Genomic DNA, 19,316 nt, shown 5'->3' on the forward strand with positions numbered 1-19,316 from the left:
TGAAAAAGACAGAAACTTTGTGCTCACGAAATTTTTTCTCATTTTTTATCAGAAAGAGCTTTTGCCCTTATTCATTTTGCAGAGGATTAATATACAAATTATCTAGGTCGTCCTAATTTTTCAGAATTTTTGGAGTTCTAGAAGTATTCGAACAAATCAGATTGCTATAGACTGTTCTGTTTTGACAGATTTTGTTTTCTTTGTGTTGTGTGCTCATTTTGATGGCTCTATGGTTTTCTTTGACGAGTTTTTGCCATAGAAAAGATGGAATACATTAGATATAATACAAAAACAAAATAAGAATTGGATTGGTACAACATTTATAGTAGTGATTTATTTTTCTTACACTAACGGATCTCACAAAGGTTTTGTTGAGTTTTGTGTGATTGAAGTTTTCAAGTTTTGGATTATCTTACGATGGATGAAGGAAGGATAGAAGAGCCTAAGCTTGGGGATGCCCCGGCATCCCAAGCTATTATCCAAAAATGAGCAACCAACTAAGCTTGGGTATGCCCCCAAGTGGCATCCCCGCTTTCTTCCAACGATCATCTGTATTTTACTCGAAACTATTTTTTATTCGTCACATCATATGTGTTTTCCTTGGAGCGTCTTGTATGACATGAGTCTTTGCTTTTTGTGTGTGTTTTAAGTCATCAATCCTTGCTGGACACACCTATTTGAGAGAGCCAAAATTATGTCATGACTTGTTAGAATTGCTCTCTTTGCGTCACTTAAATTTTTTATGAGCAATAGGACTTGCTCTAGTGCTTCACTTATATCTTTTTGAGCACAGTGTGCTTAGTATTTTTGAAGAAATGCTCTCTTGCTTCACTTAGATTTATTTGAGAGTTAGTAACATTTTCAAGAATTTCTCTCTTGCTTCACTTAAAATTATTTTGAGAGAAAGAAGAAAAATTATGCTCTTGATCTTCACTTATATTTGTTTGAGCTTATGAAAAGCAACAGATGAAAATTAGTCCCAAAGTGATAGATATCCAAGAGGGATATAATAAAAACTTTCATGAAGATCATTGGACAAAATAAACTTGATTCTTAGTAATAGTTTTGAGATATGATGATGTGATATGTGAGTTATGTTGATGAGTAATTATGCTTTAGTAAGAATATTGGTGTTAAGATTTGTGATTCCCTATGCAAGTACGGAAGTCAATAGTCATGCAATGAAAATTATATCCTACTTGTGGTGCATTATTCAGTGTTATTTTTGCTTAATGCTTTCTTATGAGATTATCCATTTCTTGGTTGGTCGCTTCCCAATCTTATGCTAGCCTTCACTTTGCACCAAGTATGATCTCTACTCGTGCATCCAAAATCCTTTAAACCAGTTTTGCCACATGAGTCCACTATATCTACGTATATGCAGTATTCTTTTTCCGTTCTAAGCAAATTTGCATGTGCCATCTCTAATTTTCAAAATAAACTTCTGTTTTGTGTGTTTCTTTCGCTCGCGGAACGGTAATGGGTGGCTAATATTTTCCATGTTGGATGTCTTATTCTCACGATGAGTGTTTACTCACTTTGTCATTGCACGAGAGTAAGGCAAATTTTTTAGGGATGCCCAGTACCGAAATGCAAAAATGAATTTACTTTATGTTGTCAAATAATAAATTCCTTGGAAAGTGTTGGTATGGAGGGCAACCATGGATACGGCTAGCCATGGAAAGTGAAAGTATGGTGGAAAAGGGAATAAACTTTATTTTCTGTTTGGGAACCGCCTATGGCATATCTAGCATGGAAATTGTTCGGAACTCTAAGTCGTTTTTGTTGGTGTGATGGATACACCTCCCAAAATGTTTTTATCTCTAATTTTTTCACTTTGAGCTCTGGCACCTCTACAAATACCTACTTCCCTCTATGAAGGGCCTTTCTTTTACCTTTTGCAATTTTTATTTTGAATTTGAGTCTCCATCTTCCCTTATAAAAAGCACCAACTAGGTGGCAATATGATCGTACTTAAGTATTGGGTGTAGCTAATATTCGAGTGTGTTTCATGAGTGGATCAATGTTTGAGCATGATGGGCTAGGGATAACTTATTTTAGCATTGATATTTTGAAAGACTTAGTTGCTTGTTGATATGCTTGAGTATCTAAATTAGTATGCCAAAACTAGACTATTGCTTTGAATCACATAAAAGTCCAATTGTCCATGCTATGAACAAAAGAATATGATATGACATGATAGGCAGCATTCCACATAAAAAATTCTGTTTTTATCACTTACCTACTCAAGGACGAGTAGGAGTTAAGCTTGGGGATGCTGATGCGTCTCCAACGTATCTATAATTTGTGATTGTTCCATGTTGTTATATTATCAATCTTGGATGTTTTATAATAATTTTATAGTCATTTTATATCATTTTTTGGTTCTAACCTATTGACATAGTGCCAAGTGCCAGTTGCTGTTTTTAACATGTCTTTTAAAATCACAGAAAAAGAATACCATACGGAGTCCAAATGCCACAAAACTCCAAGATGATTTTTTATGGGCCAAAAGGAACACAACGGGCCCTGGCTGCGCCTGCGGGGTGCCCCGAGGGAGGAACAACCCACCAGGGCGCACCAAGAGGCCCAGGCGCGCCCTGGTGGGTTGTGCCCACCTCGGGTGCCCCTCGGACCACCTCTTTGCTGTATAAATACCCCAATATTCCAGAAACCCTAGGGGAGTCGATGAAATATTCATCCAGCCACCGCAAAGTCCAGAACCACCAGATCCAATCTAGATACCATCTCGGATGGGGTTCACCACCTCCATTGGTGCCTCTCCGATGATGCGTCAGTAGTTCTTTGTAGACCTTCGGGTCCGTCATTAGTAGCTAGATGGCTTTCTCTCTCTCGCTTAATTCTCAATACAATGGTCTCTTGGAGATCCATATGATGTAACTCTTTTGCGTTGTGTTTGTTGGGATTTGATGAACTTCGAGTTTATGATCAGTTATATCTTTTTATATCCATGAAAGTTATTTGAGTTTCTTTGATCTCTTATATGCATGATCTCTTATAGCCTCGTATTTCTTCTCCTATATTTGGGTTTTATTTGGCCAACTTGATCTATTTATCTTGCAATGGGAAGAAGTGCTTTGTAGTGGGTTCGATCTTACGATGCTTGATCCCAATAACAGAAAGGGAAATGACACGTATGTATCATTGCTACTAAGGATAAAACGATGGGATCTATCTCTACATAGATAGATATTGTCTACATCATGTCATCGTTCTTATTGCATTACTCCATTTTTTCCATGAACTTAATACACTAGATGCATGCTGGATAGCGGTGGATGTGTGGATTAATTGTAGTAGATGCAGGCAGGAGTCGGTCTACTAATCTTGGACGTGATACCTATATAATGACCATTGCCTGGATATCGTCATGATTATTTGAAGTTCTATCAATTGCCCAACAGTAATTTGTTCACCCACCGTTTGCTATCTTTGTCGAGAGAAGCCACTAGTGAAATCTACGGCCCCCGGGTCTTCTTTCTCATATATTTGCCTTTGCGATCTACTTTTTCCTTGCATTTACTTTTAGATCTATTAAACGAAAAATACAAAAATACCTTGCTGCATTTTATTTCTATTTATTTTATTTGGCGTTTGATCTATCACATTCTTACAACTTATTCCCGCCCGCACGCCATTTCTGGCGCCGTTACCCGAAAGGGATTGACAACCCCTTTAACATGTCGGGTTGTGAGGTGTTGTTATTTGTGTGCAGGGGCTGTTTACATTGTGTTGCTTGGTTCTCCTACTGGTTCGATAACCTTGGTTTCATATCTGAGGGAAATACCTACCGCCACTGTGATGCGTCATCCCTTCCTCTTTGGGGAAATACCGACGTAGCTTCAAGCGACATCACTCCTCTTGGATAAGGTCATCACCAAGCCCTCACCTCCTTTGGAGTGGGAAGAACTTTACCCTAGTTCTATTTTCCTTGAATCGTTCTTGTATGCTTGTGGATCTCATGTGTGATACTCTAGTGGGTGTGTGATTGGGTTTGTTTGAGTGTTTTCCCCTTGTGTTCTTGTGAGTTCATCTCTTTTCCCCCCTCCAAGTGTGAAAATATACCTCTTAGGGTTACACCCTACAACATCTTGGTATCATGAGCAAGGTTGATTCACATCTTGGAGTCCCTACCCCCCATTTGCTAGCCTAATCTCGTTGCTTTTTGGTCCCAATTTGAAAATCTCAACAAAAATAGTCCCAAATTTTTTTCTTGCAATTTGTTGGATCTTGTGAGATTTGGTTGTTTTGGTCCATGGATTTGTTATTTGGCAAGTGGATATAGCCCCTACCCATCCATCCCCACCCTTCCCACCATGAAATCCACCAAATTTTGTCACTTCTCAAAGATTTCCACCCAAATCGGAGACCATCGTGTGCCCGCACCCGAACCCCCGGGTGCCCGCACCCCCGAGCAAGTTTCCCCTGACCTCCCTGGGCACCCGCACCCCGTACCCCCGGCTGTCCGCACCCCCAGAATCAGCCCACCAACAACACCGTTTCAGCCATAACTTTTACTTCGAATCCCAGTTTTGCGTCATTTAGCTTGTTTGGTAGCTCTTGACATCCCCCATCCACATATATCATTACCACCACCATTTTCCTCCATCAAATTTTTCATCATAATAACACCCACCTTGCGCATTTGACCGATTTTGAGTTGCAGTTTCCGTTTCCTAAGGTGTTTCGGCTACTTAGGAACGGTTTGACATCGACGACAGTGCTCTTCATTAGTGCATCGGGCTCAACCTCGACAACAACCACTTAATCCTCATACAAACCATAAGCAAGGATGGTAACCTCGACGACACTTAGTACATTTCCAACTAGAGCAATTTCCATGGTCACACATCTTGAGCTCACTCCTTGGTTGTGCAGATCCCATCTATCTGCCATGTGTGTGTGTTCCTAGTGCTAGTCTTGGGTTTGATCTATTTGCTTTACTTGCAATTTTGTGAACCTTCTCAACCTTATCGATATATCGACTAACATTTGCTTTAAATTTTGTGCCACTCATGCTGACCAAGCTCCTCCATAAGCTTTACTTGTCTAGGTGTGAGAAACAAACCCGGTACCAATTCTACTATTGTAGCATTACATTGAGCGATACTCGGTACATCCACAATTTTTGGAAAAGGTAACTTGGTATTCTTCTCTTGTTTTCCTACTCACCTCCACTTGGTTATGATGGATAGGCCAACTACTTCAGCAAACCCACTCTTCGAGGGTCCAGATGATGAACATGACTACGTCACCAAGAATCACTTTTTCGTCGCCCAACGAGCTCTCCATCAAGAAAGTGATGATTTGGGTGATCGCATTGAGCAACTCGCCACCAACCTTCGTCAATCGGAAGCAAGGAACCATGACTATGTAGATGCCAAGCTCTGCAAACAAATGGAAGAATTTTGCAACATGATCGTGAGCCGCGCGTCTTCCTCAACTTCTTCACCAAGACGGTGCCACTCAAGTAGACACTCAAGTCGCCACTCGTCGGCATACTCTTCTTCCAATGGGAGTCTGCCTCGAGCTCGATTTCCTCACCGCGACTACACCCAAGATCGCCAAGCTCAAGAAAATCCATTCCATGGCAATGGTTTGCAAGACAGAGTCCGAGCACGTGTACGGGTGAGACGCCAACCACAAGATGCCGAGGATCAAGAGCAACTCCCACCACATCATCCACGTCAACCATTTCAAGACGGCGATGCACTCCGGCAAAAGCAACAAAGTCGAGAAGAACAAGCTCAAGTGGCTCAACAAGACTCGTTGAGTCCACTAGAGCCGTTACCGCACGCAGCCGCCTAGTACGTGAGCAAGAGAAAGAACTTCGCCTAGAATGACAAGAAGAAGCCGCTCGACGTGAAGAGCAACAACAATGACGAAACCAAGCACATATGCCTCGTCCTCCTCCACGCCAAGAGTGACATCAATTGGAACGAGGGCTTGAAGATCCCCCTCCACACCAAGAGCGATATCAAGCGGAACGAGTGCTCGAAGACCCCCCACGCCAAGAGCAACATCAAAACCGCCACTATGATGAAGAACTCTGCTACGGCAAGCTCAAGGTAACCATGCCCAAGTTCTCCGAAAGCAATGATCCCAAAGAATATCTCTCATGGTCATTGAAAGTCCACAAGATATTCCGTCTTCACAACTATGACGAGGAAAAGAAGACCGCCATGGCCTCCCTCAAGTTTCAAGACTACGTCATCATTTGGTGGGAACAATTGATCGAGCGACGCCAAGCGAGAGGCAAACCACCCATCACAACTTGGACACAAATAAAGGATGTCGTGAGAGGTGTACGACCTGAGGCACGGGTACTTCCTTTTCTTCAGGTACGACGGCGACGCCATGCTCACCGTGAAGGTGTTCAACACGACTATGTGCCGCATGCGCTACCAGGACGACGATGATGCCAGTACGCTCTGCCTCTTCTTCCTCTCCATTTAGCTTTGTCTCACACTGATTGTTAAAAAAACTTTGTTGCATTTGGTCAGGCAATCGGAGCAGCGGCAGCGACTCTGGCTACAGCACTAGCAGCAGCGAGTCTGGCTACAGTGAAAGAAGCAGCGAGGATGATCCGAAATGGAGTGGGGAAGAAGAAGAGCAGAGTGGGGATGAGTAGGTGCTGGCTGATGATGGGCAAGAGATGGTGGTGGCTGAGGATGACCTAGCAATGGTGGTGGCTGACGATGGGCAAGAGATGTTGGTGGCTGACGATGGGCAAGAGATGGTGGTGGCTGAGGATGACCTAGCGATGGTGCTGCCTCAAGATGGCCTCGCGATGGTGGTGGTGCCTGACAATGACCTCGCGATGGTGGTGGCACCGGCGATCCCACAGCCGGGCGACACTGCCTCCACTGCCTCGCCGCTCTAGGTGCATCAGGATGATGAAGGAGAAGGAGAAGAAGGAGGAGTGAACTATGTCTGGTATGTCAGATCTGCAAAATGATCTATACTTAGCTTTGTTTCCTCCGAAATGACCTTAGTTAGCTCTAATATGCTAAGTTATGTCTAATATGCTTAGTTACCTAGGTTTGCTCAATAATGACATACACTTGGCTTACTTGTGTAAAAAATGGCATATTTATTCTTAGATAACTAAAAAAGGCATAATTAGTTAAGTTAGCTCCAAAATGACACATCTAACCTAGGTAAGCTCCAATATGATCCATTTTACCTAGGTTAGCTCCAAAATGACCAAGTTTACCTAGGTTAGCTCCAATATTATCCATTTTAGCTAGGTTAGCTCCAAAATGATCCATTTTACCTACGTTAGCTAAAAAATGGCACAATTACTTATGTTAGCACAAAAATGACCTATACTTACCTTATTTTCCTCCAAATTGACATAATAAGCTTAGTTAGCTAAAAATGGCATAATTACCTATGTAAGCGCTAAAATGACACAAATAAGGAATAAGAAGAAGAAAAACAAGGAAGAGGAGAAAGAGAAAGAATAGAAGAAGAAAGAGAAGAAAAAGAAAGAATCAAATAAGAAGAATGAGAAGGAAAAGGGTAAAAACCTTCTTCTTCTTCTTCTAATCTTCTTCTTCTTCTAGTCTTCTTCTTCTTCGTCTTCTACTCTTCTTCTTCTTCTTCTTCTTCTTCTTCTTCTTCTCCAAAATGACCTAAGTTAGCTATAATATGCATAGTTGCCTAGGTTAGCTCAATAAAGACCTATACTTAGCTGCTTTATATCAAAAATGGCATAATATGCTTAGTCCACTCAAAAATGACATAGTTCGCTAGGTTAGCTCCATTTTTACCTAAGTATGCTTACTTCTTCTTCTAGTCTTCTTCTTCTTCTTCTTCTAGTATTCTTCTTGTAACTTTCTTGTTTCCTATTTTGCAGATTTCATTTATTTCACGGAAGCTTGCATGGATGGAGTGCTTATTTTCCCTTTCTGCTTTTATTTTTTATCGATGAACAATTTGGAACTTGTTATATGGATGGATGGATAGGTGTTGGATGAACAATGTGAAACTATTGTAATATGTATGGATGGAACTATGTGTTGGTTATGTATGTATATATGATGAAACTTGTGTGCTGGATATGTCTACTGTGAAATTTGTGTGTTCAAATTGAATGAATTTAAGAAAAAAACAGAAAAAGCAGGGGCTATACAGGCTCTATGCCGTCCGCTGGCAGACGGCAAAGAGATTTGCCATCAGCTAGAAGACGGCAAAGCTGCCACATGGAAGCTACCTGTGCATCCTGGGGGCTGGCCTATTTGGTTAGTTTGTCGTCCGCTGGCTCACGGCAAAGATGAAATGGTCTTTGCCGTCCGCCAGCTGACGGCAAAGTGCACCGTTAACCCCCTAACGGCCATAAGCTGCCACGTGTGCCATCCAGGTCCTTTGTCGTCTGCTGGCGGATGGCAAAGAACATTTCATATTTGCCGTCCGCCAGCAGACGGCAAAGAGCCGTTCGCCGTAGCCTATTCAGCCAGACCTGTTGCTGTCTATTGACAGACGGCAGAGGCCTTTGCCGTACGCCAGGCATACCTTTGCCGTCACCCATGGCGGACGGCAAAGTGCCTGATTCCTGTAGTGTGAAGCCGAAGTGGGAAGGCCCTTACCGGGTAGTATGAGTCACTAGACCCGGCGGAGTCCTTCTGGAGACTGAAGGTGGCATTCAGTTGCAACACTCATGGAACATTAAGCATCTCCGTAAGTTCTACCCGTAAGGCGCGTTTGTCGGGCCCTACCCGGCAGACACCCTTTTGTACAAGCTTTGCCGAAGTTGCATGCAACCCTTTGTACAAAGCCAGGCGCAGACCCTGAGCAACAGAGAAATAAATGAAGCGCTGGGGGTCCCAAAGAAGATTGCATGCAAGCATAAGCATATCATGAGCATAGCATGATCATGTAGATAAGATCGCATGTGGCACTGTTTTCATCTGCAGTAAGCTGCAAGTTTCTTGCCGTGGACTTCGTCCCAAAGAGAAGAAACGAAGACAAGCCTACATAGTGGACCCTGGCAAGCCAAGCAGATAAGTCCCTTCTTATCCATACATGTTCTGTAAAGTGAAAATTAAACATATGAAAACCTCGCCACCTTCGGAGCATAGGTGCTCCCATCCTTTGACTCGAACATTGCTTCAGTTAGGATGGTCGCAGTGGCCTTTGACGGAAAAGGTTTGGCGGGGGGTTGGTCCCTCTTTGTGGTTTTGTGCCCGGCAGGCCTAGCCCAGCGACAACAAACTAAGGGTACCGGCAGGATAGCCTGCGGGGGAAAAATTGTTTACATGAATGTATACAGGCATTTCACCTCTGCATGGATGTGATACATGCACAAGTACCCGGCAAGGCTTGTTTTTTCATTAATATGTTGATTAGAAAGTATAGATCTTATAGAACAAAAACATGGGTAAAGAAGATTACATAATTTAGACTAAAGTTTGCCCAATGCCTACATGTTTTAGACTGACAAAAGATAAGTGTCCCGTAATCCCCTTTCTTGTCCCTCTCCTCCTAGGCACTATAGTGGGAGATGAAGAGGGCAAAAGGTGTGCCCGAGAAAATGCCCGACCCGATCCTGTCAGGACCTGCCGGGCGCATCCTGACAAGATCGGGAGTGGCAAGGCCGCGAAGGATGAGGACTGAGGGAGCAGCTTGGCGGTGCCCTGGCCAGCACCTACATGGCCAGGAAGAAGCCCCATCACAAGCACCTGCGGGGAGGGCCGCCATAGCTCAACTGGAAGACTGCCGGAGGAGGCGAAGGCACCAAGAGAGCGACCCCCCTCCCCAGCAACCGTCTCGAAGAGACCGGTGATGATGGTGCCAGGGAGGGAGGGGAAGAGCGGAAAGACGAGGCTGCCGGCCGACAATACGAGACGAAGGCGTCGGTGCCATCGTACTTAGACCTGATGCCCTGCCACCTGCCTTCTCTGTCCTCCCTTGTATTTCCCCATCACCACCGCTCCAAGGAGACGCCGGACCCTCAGCCCGTCACCTTCCCCGGAGATGCAGCTGACGACTGCGACGTCCAAGGCGCGCGGGAAGGAAGGCGCCACCGTCTTCAACATTAAAACCGGCTCCGCTGGAAGGAGCAGTGCTAGGATTGCCCATGATCCCGAGCACTGAACCCTAGAGAGCCACCAGAAGCCCCAGGAGCCCCGTCATCAGAACGACAAGCCTCGGTGACTCGCAGCGAGGGCTAGCGCTCTCCACCAGACAGCCGGCTCGGGTGGAGGAGGCAAGCACTTCACCATTTTGGAGAAGCTTGGCACCTCCAACACTGCGAGCGGCTCGACCGCTGCATCTCCGGCCCCGGACCAGACTCACTCCCCAAGCGTCGACATGAGCATTCGGCGTCATCGACCCCAAGCTAGAGCCCAGGGCCTGGCCCTAGTCCCTTCCTCTCGACATAAGCAAGAAGAAGGTAGGGGATGGAGGAGGAGAGGTGCGTGGATGAGCACTTCCGCTCCTCCCCACCTCCTCTTTTATAGGCGGGCCGGGGCTGGGGGATGATCCCCCTGTGGGTAACCACCGTCCCTCTTCACCAATCCAACAAGATCGGGCCCCTACCATGACGCTCTCTCCCGCACCACACGCCTCTGTTACCTAACCCACTCAATGCATGTAGCATACATGGCATGGGAAAAGAACATGTTGGGAAGAGTGAATTGGCGGTTACTGCCCCGTGCGTTAAAGTCATTCACGGGCCATTACAAAGATGGCCCCACTACAATTGGCGTTACGCGACGCACGGGGAAGCAGGAAGCCGATCCAAGCTCAGATTAATGAAGAAGCAAAGGAAACCTCAAAGGACGCACTGCCGCAGCCTCCTCGCCTATGTACTTGACAGGGCCTACCCGATGACGCTTGGGAGCGTGTTCAGGCTAGGCCCGGGGGCTCCTGTCGGTGCAACAAACCCCAGGTGTGTTGCCCGAACTATACACAGGGCCATAAGGTTACAGTATCCAAGACCAGACCAGGCCGAAGAGATAGCTCTTTGAGAAATCGAAGGGCAGATCAAGAAGACCCACACCAAGCTAAAGGAACAAGGCACCACTAAGGAAAAACCTCCCTAGCCGAGCAGGCGAGCCTGGCGAGGTCGAGGTTGCCCCGAAGACAAGTCTCAAGACTGTCTTGGCAGGTCTGCCGGGCACGATGAGGGCGGACTACCGCGCCAAGACTCCACCGCTCCACCTCACAGCAACGCAAGTCACCAATCAATGCGATGTCGAGCCCCCAAGTGACTAAGTGTCTGTTATTTGGCACGTGGAAGCCACTTCCAAAGGAAATCGCCTCCAAATGACACCTCCAGAGACGTGTCACACAGGCAGGTGCGAATGTGGCCGAACAGCCCGTCAAGGCTTGTCAGGCTGCGCTACGATGTGACACTAAGTGGTGCATTTAATGCACCTTGTCCTGTCTGCAGAGTTAGGTATGATAGCAATGTCGGTGTCAAAACCGGTGGATCTTGGGTAGGGCGTCCCAAACTATGCGTCTAAGGTCGATGGTAACAGGAGATGGAGGACACGATGTTTACCCAGGTTCGGGCCATCTCTATGGAGGTAATACTATACTTCCTGCTTGATTGATCTTAATGAATATGGGTATTACAAAACTAGATCTACCACGAGATCGTAATGGCTAAAACCCTAAAAGTCTAGCCTATATGACTATGATCATGATCCTTGCCTCTACGGACTAAGCCCTCCAATTTATATAGACACCGGAGGGGACTAGGTTGTACAAAGTCGGTTACAGAGAAAGGAATCTTTTATATCAGGACGCCAAGCTTGCCTTCCACAACAAGGAGGGTCCTATCCGAACATGGGAGAGAGCCTTTGGTATTATATCTTCACAACCCATCAGTCCGGCCCACATACCATAGTCAGGATGCCTGAGGACCCCTTAATCCAGGACTCCCTCAGTAGCCCCTGAACCAGGCTTCAATGACGATGTGTCCGGCGCGCAGATTGGCTTAGGCATTGCAAGGTGGGTTCCTTCTCCGAATACTCCAACATAGTCTTCGGAAAGAACGATCGTGTCCGGCCCTGCAAAATGAGCACCACGCATAACCGCAGTGAGTATAATATTTCATGAGTCCAATCCGCTGACAACTTTTGTAACGTGATACCACATCATCACCCAGTTATTATTTTGAACCGTTTTTCGGCCTACCGGTTCGACATGCGGTCTCATTGGCACGTATTGTCAAATCAGAGATCGTGTCCCCTTATTGCGGGATTCTCATCAATCCGGGCGTGGGTAATCCAACAGTGTCGTTTGCACAGCCCTTGGGAATAGGCGAGTTTTAAGGCGAGTGGGGAGGCGCTTGATATTTACTGCCTTTATAAGGAGATAAGGATTCCCTTCCTTCACCCATGCCTTCTCTCTCTGCCCTCCCAATCTCGAGCTCCAGCGCCCAAGGAAGCACTCGACCATGTCCGGATCTGGAGCACAAGGCAAGTGGATGGCCTCCTCCGTTAAGGAGAAGGACATCACCAAGCTTCGGGAGGCCGGGTATCTGGCAAAAGAAATCGCCCACCGGCTTCCGGCCAAGGGGAAAAACGTCCCCACCCCGAAGCCCAATGAGAGGGTGGTGTTCATCCCCCATTTCGTCCGTGGGTTAGGCTTTCTTCTCCACCCTTTCGTCCGCGGAATCATGTTCTATTATGGGCTAGATTTCCATGATCTATCCCCAAAGTCCTTCTTCAACATCTCGGCATTCATTGTCGTGTGCGAGGCTTTCCTCCGCATTTCACCTAAATTTGGACTGTGGCTTAAGATCTTCAATGTGAAGCCGAAGGTGGTGGATGGCCAACACACAGAGTGCGGAGGTGCCATGGTGTAGCGACCCGACCCGAATGGATCAAGTCTCTGTGCTTAAGTGTCATCCCTGGATCGGTATGCTGACACACACAGTACTCTAGGATTTATAACAGAGGTAAATCACATGTATAAAGTAACGTAAATACTATTACCTCAATCCAAATAGCACAAGTAAAAAGGTTGTGGATTCCCATCAACACCAACGGCAAAGTTGAGTGTAGAAATCGTAACCCTAACGTATCACTTACTCGTCGTAAGAAGTCCTGCAACATGAGATGTTGCAGCCACAAAGGGTCAGTACATTGAATGTACTGGCAAATTCACACCATAGGATAATGATGAATAATAACTATCACTACATGCATATTTGGCTGGTGGAAAGCTCTATGGTTATAAGGTTTTTGCGAAAAGCCAATTTTTCCCTACTGCAAAGGAATATATTTTATTTAACTACAAAGTTTGTTGAAAACATTGAGAAGGTAAACCCCCTCTCAATCCCAATTAAAAGGTAATTAATAAACCAACAAATTAATTAAGTAACGTGATGAGATCAACATGATAATCCAAGAACCAGATACTCAAGATGTCCATAACCGGGGACACGGCTAACCATGATTAGTTTGTACACTCTGCAGAGGTTTGTGCACTTTTCCCCACAAGACTCGATCTCCTCCGTTGGATTCCTCCCACTACATAGTGTTTGACAAACGGATGACCGAGACACGGTCTTTCAGAAGCGTTAGCACCTTACGATGGGTAGACCGTTACACCTACATCCCCTACATCTGCTAGTCTACCACTGTAAGAGTTCACACGACTTAATCAACTATGCTAGAGCCCATAATAGCTTGTGGCTGCACACGGAAGTTTCTAGCATGAATAATCTTATGATCCCTTTGAGCCTGGGTGGCAGTCCATAGGAGAATCACACGGTACCCCAGGATTTCCAAAAAATACAGGCAATCACTGGAATCCCCAGGTGCCTCAATCCACCCAGATGTGTATTAAAGTTGCCACCTTAATTTAACCATTAATTAAGAATACTCACATCTGTCATGAATACACTCAAACGCAATCCACGTCTACGAGCATAGCATGGCAATATAAGCATAACGTAGAAGTAACTCCCAAGTTTTGATAATAGACAGGACAATAGGTTCCTACCTCATCAACTACTTCCCAAAACCCACATGTTATCAATTCCTAACCATGTAATGTTTGAGGGTTGAAACTAATCCATAAAAACTGGGTATTAAAGGGATATAATCAAAGTGTGAACTTGCCTGTACTGTTGATGAAGATGATTCTCACTCAAAACTCTTGATTATTTCTACTCGTCACACTCTGGTCAATCTATCGTAGGCAAGCAATAGTAACCACACATAAGCAATCACTCAAAAGATCGGGAAGAACGAAGAAGATACTTCAGAAAACATCAAAACCATGAAAATAACTCTTGCAACGTAAAACAATTTCTAACAGTACCAAAATTATGTGAATTTGTCCTTACCAGAAAGTTTAGGTCAAGAGCTTCGATTTTCAAAAAGAATCAACTAAATCGGAGTTACGAAACTCAAGTTATGTTCAAAAGAAGTTTGAATATGAATCTGAACAAAATTCGAAATTTCAAAATTTCAAAAAGTTGATGTGTCAGGTTCACTGGATAGGTGAAAACAAGACGAAGCTATAGGCGCTGGTTTCATCTAATTTGGATAAACGAGTGAAAAGTTAAGCTGTTTTACAGAAGAAAAATAGCTACGGCTAAAAGAATTCTAGGTCTAACGTATAAATACAGAGAACGAATAAATATACCTTAACTTTATAAGGTATAGAAAAGACGACTTCAGAGTGAGGAGACAACTGCTAAAAGTCCTGCCGGAGAGGAGAAATATATTTTTCTTTAGTGAATCTTTTCAAACCAAAATATTGATTTAACCCGAATCGGATGATTTTTGGAGGCTCTATAGGTCTATATTTATTGGTGGAAAAGAGGTTAGGCAATGTGGGACTAAACATATATGTACGTAGATGAAAAGAAAACGAAACAGAGAAGGCGCGTCGCATGGGCCTAAACGCGTAAGGCGGTTCGGCCAGTCGCGCAGCTGAAGTTTTTTTTTAAACAAAATTCGGCCTAAGAAAAGAAAATGAAAAGGCTGGCTGGGCCTGGCCCATATAGGAAAAGAAAAAAAAGATGGGGCGCCCGCTGGTACTATGATGTGTACCTGGGCGGCAGTTAGTGATGGGCCACATGTACAGTTTTTGTTATTTTCTTTTTTAAATAGAAATAGAAGGAAAACCGAATAAAGAAAAATAAAATAAACTTTTATATAGGCACATTATATATCAAAACTTTCAGAAAAGATTTTCTACAACGTGAACATTTTTGTAAAGTCAAATAAAATCCAGAACAATTCAAATAAAGCTCTAATAAAATCCAGTAAAAATCATTTTAAAAATACCAAAATGATTTCAAATTTGTTTCTCTCCAATTTTCTGATGTAGGGAATCATTTTACCCTAATTTCCATATATTTTATTTTTGAAGAAAAATAATTTGAATAAAACACAAATAACTCAAAATTGAAAGTAATTTCAAAAGGACTTTGAATTTGATTCTTTGAAACTTCCAACACATATTTCATCTTTTTTGAAGAATTCATTTTATCTCCTCTCATGAAAATCATGAGTTGCTTAATGTTTTTAAATTTGAAATATTTTCAAATGAAATTCAAATATTTTTCAAACACCCTTTTCATTTATTCAAATGGAAGAAGTCATGTCATCTTCTCTCTAGAGTTTTGTATTTGAAAAGAATTTGAATTCACGAAGATCATAAATGCAAAATGAAAGTTTGGGAAAGTCCTTTTATTCCCTCTCATTTAACTTTCAAAATGTTCGAATTTCACTCACATTCACTCAATCAATCACACAACAATCAAACAAACAATCAAATCTATCTATTTATTATAACATTCCAAAATTAGAATTTTGGGATGTTACACATGGTGAGCAAGATGCCCAATGTCACATGGCCCAAAGGTACTTTTATGGAGACTGTCAAAGAGTGGCAGAAACTATGGTTATATATTACAGAGCCCCGCGACGCCACCTGGGCCGCGGCTCCTGATTTCAAATCCGGAGCCCCAATGCGGCTCACCTCCTGGCTAGAGAAGGGACTGAGTTGGTCTTCATCGGACGAGTTGATAGCGCTGCAGACGCGCATCCAGAGCATGGTGGACAAGAACATCAAGCTCGTCAATGTGATCCAGGTGATGCTAGTTCGCCGGATCCTTCCATGCCAGAGCCGGACTTGCCATTTATGAGAGTTCAATCCGGCCAAGCACCAGACCTTGCAACAGTTCTTCGGAACTACGCACGAAGATATCTGGAAGGTGCTCTTCAAGGGAAACGAGACGCCGCCAGAGAACACCGAGGATTGCGGGCACGATCTGGCCCATTCCGCTAGTGCGGTAAGTCTTTCGCGTTTCAAGGTGTACCTCTACGTGCTTATTCAAGGAAGATACCTAAACTTCACTATTTATTTTTTCAGGTATGGACAGAGAAAGCGGAGCGGCTTAAGTGTCTGGCTCCGCTGCCCGAGGAACCATCCATCCCACTTCTGATGAAGATGTTGGTCCCGGCGCCTTACCAGGCGTCGGAGAAGAAGGCCAAGAAGAAGGCCAAGGGGGCCAGAAGTGGCCTCCGCCGCAAGGGAGCTTCGGACGTGTCGTCCAAAGACAACAAGACTCACTCCTCTGCTGCTGAAGACGAGGAGGAGGAGGAGGAAGAAAGCAACTCTCCCCTGAGGGGGAAGGAAGAAGAGGGCAGCCTCCACAAGTCTGGAGGTAGGAGCATCGAAGAGGGGGAAGGGTTCCCTCATGGATAACTCCACGTGGGATGTTGACAGCAGCCCAGAGCCCCGCCCCCGATGCGTCCATATATTCGGCATCTCTACTTCATAGCTTTAACATGTTGAATTATGCAATTGCAGTTCGGCCCACGACAACTCCCTGCGATCCTCATCAGGGGGTTCGCTGGATTCGAAGGCGATGGCCAGCGAGTCACCGCCGACGGCTTACTCTACCAAGGCCAAGGGTAACGCCGAGGTGCTTTCTCGAAGGACCTTCCTAGGACAGGGAGAGGTTCAGGAGGCCGTCAGGGTGGCGCCGAAGGGTGAACCCTCGGCCACCGGACACCTTGGGGAGAAAATCCCCATGGAAAGTGGCGATGGGGGCCATATCCAATTCGGCCCCCTACCGAATACCATTCTGGAGACGTACACGGCTCCGGAATCAAGCGAGCAGCCTCCTCCGAAGGGAGGAGGTGCGCCTTCCACCGGTGACCTCTGTCCATCCAGACGCACCGGATAATCTGCTGGAAGCGCTACGAGGCGCTTCCATTGTGGAGGAACACCGTATCCTTATGGGTACGGTGGTTGAGAGGGTTCAGTCCGTCAAGAGCGGACTAACCGAAGCCTGCACCAGCCTGCTGACAGGCTTTGAGGTAAGCGATGCAAAAGAGAAAGTCATAGTATAGACAATACCCCTGAGACACTGTCCGATGTTCGGAAAGAAAAGCCGGACAGAGGACCAAGTAATTTTCGCAGGAAACTAACTAAATATGTCTTATGTGAATAAGCAGGCGTCATTGCAGGCCGCAACCTCTCATGCTGCTGAGGTTTCTGGACTAAAGCAGAGTCTCGAGCGGGCCGAAGAAGAGCTCGGTCTTGTAAAAATCCAGCTGTAGGACAAGCAAGGTATGTGGTGACTTGCTGTATATTCGGAAAGAATGAATGATGTGTATTGACCGTAGTGCCTTGATATTCGTAGGAGCGGCGACCGAGGTCGAGGTCCTTAAAAAGGCGCTGGCCGAGGCCAAGGAGAAAGCTGCCAAGGAACAAGCCGCCCGTGAGAAGCACGAGGCCAGGCTTGATGAGGTCCAGCAAGATCTCCAGGATGTCGTGAAGAAATATGAGTCCTTGGAGCGTGATGTTTCGGCTTAAGAGACCGAACTCGCCATGGCTCGCCAAAGCGCGGAAGAGGCCCGGGTTAAGCCCAGGGCGCCCTCCACGAGATCCAGGAGGCCAAGAAAATCGTGGCGAGTAAGGATTTTAGTATGCAAAACAAGTATGTGAAGAAGAGGTATCTCTTACTAACCCGGATTTGGAGTTCCCCAGGGGCGTTTGTGGATCTGCCGCACAGTGTTTCTGATGCTGCGGAATTCTTCTGAGCCGAAGAAGGGAGCTCAATGGAGAAGCTGTTCTGCTCACAATACCTTGCGCTAGAACATTCGGTGCCCTTTAGGGATCAACTAAAACAGTTGGTCGAACTGCATAGGGTGGCCGAACTGGCCATGAAGGACTTAATAATCCGGTGGTGGCCTGCCGAAGCCATACCCAGCAGCTACTTCGGTCTCGTGAAGCGGCTAGTCGATGCCTGCCCTCGGCTTGACGCCATCAAGCGGTTGGTCTGCATCGAAGGTGTGCGGATGGCCTTCGCCCGTGTCAAGATGCAATGGGCGAAGATGAATGCCGTGACGGTCGCGACCGAGGGACCGCCCGCGGGCAAGGAGGACCGCACGCCCGAGCGATATTTTAGCGATGTCCTGGAGGGATCCCGCATTGTGTCGTAGCAATGTACGAAGGATGTAATCTTTTAATGAATACATTCATATTGTCTCGCTCTGTATTCTGAATAAAGTTCGGCTATGTAATATAATGCTTGTTTAATATTTTACCTCCTGTGCGGCCGTGTTTATGAATTTTTGAGAGTTTCCCAGTCGTCGGCTTCAGCCCCCACGTAGGTAGTACCGGGGTGTTCGGGATAGCACTACTAGGAAAAGGCCATTGGGGTGATGCGCCATTAATATGTATATTAGGGATTTTTTTTTCTTTTCTGATATTTGCACAGATTACAAAATATATTATTAGACAGAATATAGACAGCACCACACAGCAACAGCAGATTCATCGAATACAATAGAAGATTAGTCTCCGAATACAATTCATCATATTAGTCTCCGAATTGAAAAGACCGAACAAAGATAGAACATTACAAGTCTCGAGACCGCGAGTAGCGAGTTTGTCTTCACATTACAAGTCGATATCGATCATCTAAACTACCATCACATAGAAGAGAGTTGCGGTCATCACGATGAAACTTGTCTTCATCCAGTTCCTCCAACACTCCCTCCTCTCTCCCGCTAGATAGCGCGCGTATCTAGATTCCGCCTCCGCCCTAGTGGTGTAACCTTTGTAACTATTACCTCTGAAATGGTGAACCTGTCTCCGACACTCCTCCCAGTCATCGTAGACTCCGGGAACCTTACCCTTGTACACGACATACGACGACATCTCTATGCACTAGCCAAACAACAGACAATACATAAGCAATATATAAGTATGCAACAAAAGGATCGGAAGAGAAAAGCAAGACATTAATAGCACGATTCATGGTCCTACTAATAAATAGCATCGATTACATCTAAGTTGAACGACTG

Source organism: Triticum aestivum, chromosome 4D (genome assembly GCF_018294505.1).
Source record: "Triticum aestivum cultivar Chinese Spring chromosome 4D, IWGSC CS RefSeq v2.1, whole genome shotgun sequence".
Classification (NCBI taxonomy): domain Eukaryota; kingdom Viridiplantae; phylum Streptophyta; class Magnoliopsida; order Poales; family Poaceae; genus Triticum; species Triticum aestivum.